The sequence below is a fragment of the Phasianus colchicus genome, chromosome Z, assembly GCF_987193195.1.
Source record: "Phasianus colchicus chromosome Z, bPhaCol1.hap1.1, whole genome shotgun sequence".
Lineage (NCBI taxonomy): Eukaryota > Metazoa > Chordata > Aves > Galliformes > Phasianidae > Phasianus > Phasianus colchicus.
Genome location: NC_143476.1, coordinates 68521832 through 68525961, shown reverse-complemented (window position 1 = coordinate 68525961; position 4130 = coordinate 68521832). Strand labels below are relative to the sequence as shown.

At 45.0% G+C, this 4130-nt stretch overlaps 1 long non-coding RNA gene across 1 annotated transcript; it reads right to left on the bottom strand.

Moving 5' to 3' along the window:
• Nucleotides 1-953: 953 nt before the first annotated feature.
• Nucleotides 954-3772, bottom strand: LOC149913063 (uncharacterized). The gene is made up of 3 exons (XR_016462308.1): nucleotides 3711-3772; nucleotides 3115-3219; nucleotides 954-1075 (listed from the first exon to the last, which is right to left on the bottom strand). It is a non-coding gene; the product is annotated as an uncharacterized LOC149913063 (long non-coding RNA).
• Between the last annotated feature and the right edge of the window lie 358 nt (nucleotides 3773-4130).

The window sequence follows — 4130 nt, the reverse complement described above, 5'->3', positions numbered from 1 at the left end:
AGCATCTGATTTATGTATTTTGAAGTGATGAATTGCAAAACTGTCTGCACAGCACAGGGAAAGCTGAGTTGTCTTTCAAATTTGTTCATATTAAAGAAAATATGCAATATCAGCTACACACAGAAGAGGGAGCATTTCATCATGGTATTGGTTTTTTTTTTTTTTTTTTTTTTTTTGCTATTTTTGGACAAACATGATTCTATATTTAAAATTCTTTTCCCTTGAGATGCATCTGATGAACAACAGCTCTTTAATATCACCAGTATGATCTTGGGCATACAGGCGATACATACATCTGACTGCTGTCTGAGAAGCCATGATCCCACATCATGCTTTTTGCCCTTTTTCTGCAGTTGGTGAGTATGATATCCATGTTATAAGTCTTCTACTGATAGGAATTTAATATGCAAAAGCGAGAGTGCATGTTCACAGGGAAGGCTCTACACCATGGGAAAACCCTGCATAGAAAGCTGGAGGCATCAGCCAGCACCTCCAACTTAAATGCTGCAGCTTTGGCTTCTCCTATGAGTGGTGGAAGGAAGGTGCTCTAGGAGGAATGAGGGAAGCTTCAGACTAGACTTACGCAGCTGCTCTTTGTACCATTTATCTACCAAACGCTTAGATACCAAAGCAGAGATGTGTCTTGTCTCCCTGCTCAAGTGCCAAGGGACTGGGAGGAAACCTGAGATTGACCAATCCAACACAAAGGCATTATAAGTTCATATAGCTAGGTGCTCAGTATGGTGACGCCAGTAGGTAAATAAGCCCCCCAGAATGGTCCTCTGGCCGCAGTGCCCTGTAGGAACTATTTTTCCCAAGTGCATTCAATAGGTCTATTTTTTGATGTTTTGTGTCAAGAAGGAACTCTATGGTTGGTATTCATACCACATACTGTTTTAAACTTAAACTCAGAATGAAAGAGAAAAGAATATTAAAACAAAAGGGCTGCTTACCATGTCTTTTATTCGAAATCTTGCTATCTTGATTTGAGGTGTAGAGAGGCAGCCATCCTTAGCAGCAGAGCTGGGCACTGCCATTTCCCCACTTCTGGCTCTGCTCCACAATGTCCCATGTCCTAGATCCAAAATTTTCATTAAGTGCCCACCTGACCCCACAAGAATAACCAGAATGAAAATACAGCATTACCAAAGCGAATGTAGCAGTGGGGGGATGACCTCCTCTTCTCTCTCTGTTACCATCCCTTCTTCTATAAGCACCTGCTTGGCTACTGCTACATGACATAACCCTGTAGAGATCACCCTGAGCTGAGTTTTGTCTGTGCTGAAGACAACTCTATATTCTTCAGTAGAAATCATAGCAAAGTCAACTGCACTCTTCATAGAATCACTGAATCATAGAATCATAGAATGGCCTGGGTTGGAAGGGACCTCAAGGGCCATCAAGCTACAACCACATTGCTGCAGGCAGGGCCGCCAACCTCCATATTTAATATTAGACCAGGCTGCCCAGAGCCCCATCCAACCTGGCCTGGAACACCTTCAGGGATGAGGGATCCACAACCTCTCTGGGCAGCCTGTTCCAGCACCTCACCACTCTCCTGGTAAAGAACTTAAAGAACACTTCAGAGACACTGGTCCAAACAGCCCCCTGACAAGCAGCCTGCCAACAGTACCTTAGAGCATGCTGTCATGCTCTCCATGACGAATCCTGCAAACCAAAACCCATGCAGGAGGATTGTAGCAGCCAGATGAGGATCCTCAGACTCAGTTACTCACCTAGTCCAGCAGCAGTTCAGGCATTTACCGTGGAGTGTTGTACTCTTAGGTACTTTTGTCTTTCCTTCTCTGTTCCATGGCTGCCAATTTAACCACACACGGGGAGCTTCCAGGTAACCAGCCCAGTATACACAACACAGTATTCATAAATTATGACAGAACACCTCCATAATTTCATTGTACAGTTGCATTTTACCATCAAATCCCTCTTCTTAACAACGGAATCCTCTGGATAAGCTCATACATTGCATCACCACAATGCAGCCCTGGTGTTCAAGGCCAGGTTGGATGGGCCCTGGGGAGCCTGGTCTAGTTTTAGATATGGAAGTTGATGGCCCTGCCTGCAGCTGGGGAGGTTGGAGCTTGATGAACTGTGAGGTCCCTTCCAACCCAAGCCATTCTATGATTCTGTGATGATTCTATAAACACAGCCACCTCTGGCCTTTCCAGTTGGCACATGTTGTACGCATGAAATTAAATGTGGGACAATGATTTAACCCAAAAAAGCCCACATATTGAATGCAATACAGAATCACTTGCATCCAATATGCTATGAATTTGTGTCTTGTCCTTAATATTTTAGACTGAAGCACATTACTCAGTTCATCCACTCTCAGAAAGAAAAGATGGATTTGCCTGACTGGGAATTCAAGACAAAATGTCAGGAGGTCAGGCATGTCAAGCTTTAAGTGCACGCTGGTCCTGAGCCACTGCCAGCCACATGCCAGTGAGCATTAGAGCATGGTGTTCTCTTCCCAACCCACACTCTTCTGAGTCATCTATTGCTTCTTTTGTTTTCTTCCTATTCCCAGACCACACAATTCCCAGCACTTTGCTTCTTCCAGGTGAGGCAAAAAGCAGAACTGCAGTCACTGAAACAAAGGCAGCAGCTAATTGCAATAGGCAGTCATCCCTCACATGTGCCAGCTCATGCTTGTTCTCAGAACACTTTGTTGCTTGATGGATGCAATATTTGACCAAATGCCATCAGTCATGGACAGCAGTTCCCATACAGCTGTCTGGTTTCATGCATCTGTCTCAGTTACCTCGGTGGAGGTAACCAGCTGCCAGAATTGAGAGTTGTTACCCTAATAGATCATTTCTCTTAACTTCTTAATGCAGACTGGTTGCGTACAGAATTTTGTTCTCCTCCCACGCTAAGTTCTCTTGCTTCATTGTACAGGTGCTCACTAATGCTCATCACTGCATATTATTAATACATTCAAAACAAACGAATGAGGTTTAGCCCATGTGAAGAGCACAGTACCAGCAAACTGTGCTGGTAAAGCACTCCAAACGTTTACATAACTTTTGCTGTAAACCTGTCCTTTGCAACCAGAGTAACAATCCCATGGAGACCAAACGGAACAAATTTTACCTGCAAAGGTGCTGCCTGTGGGTTACAGTCCCCTTAGGATTCTTGCTATCATGGCTCATCCGGGATTGCACCAGTTTTCTCACATGGATTGTCTGCTGGAGTCTGCTGTGGCAAAACACAGTACCCAGGTGAGTGTTAAGCAGCTTCACATTACATTCAACAGCTGGCAGCATATGTGATGGGAAAGCAGCTTGTACAGAGAGATGGCACTGGACACATCCAGCCCAGAAACACAGGAAAATTGTAATTTTATTTGCATTCAGGTGTGCAGCCTCTCTACTGAAGCACACAAATTAGAACTTGGCTCTGATAGAACTTATTAACTCAGTAATAGCACAGGTCGTAGCATCACAGGTCCACAGAAACATTTGGGTTAGAAGGAAACTTGAATATCATCCAGTTGCAGCCCCTCTGAAATGAGCAGGAACACTTCCCACTGGATCAGGTTGCCTAAAGGCCAAGGTTCAACTTGTCCTTGGGCAATTCCAAGGATGGGGTATCTCTTTCTCTTATTGCTTTCTCTTATAGCTTTCTCTTCTCCAAGCTGTACAAGCCCAGCTCCCTCAGCCTTTCTTCATAGGAGAGGTGCTCCAAACCTTTGATCATTTTCGTAGCTTTCCTTTGGACCTGTTCCAACAGCTTCACACCTTTCTAGCCCTGGGGGTCCCAGGGACCTGGGACCCTGGACACAGTATTCCATATGGGGCCTCACAAGGGCAGAACAGAGGGGGACAATCACTTCCCTCTCCCTCCTGGCCACTCCTCCTTTGATGCAGCCCAGAATACTTTGGCCTTCTGCAAGTGCACACTCTGGCTCATGTCCAGCTTTTCACCCGCCAACAGATCTAAATCCTTCTCCACAAACTGTCCTCAATTGACTCATCACCCAGTCTGTATTTGTGCTTGGGATTGCCTCTTATCACTGCTGAATTTCATAAGTTTTGCATAGGCCCTCTTTCAAGTCTTCCATGATCCCCCTGGATGGCATCCTTTCCCTCTAGTATGTCAATCACACC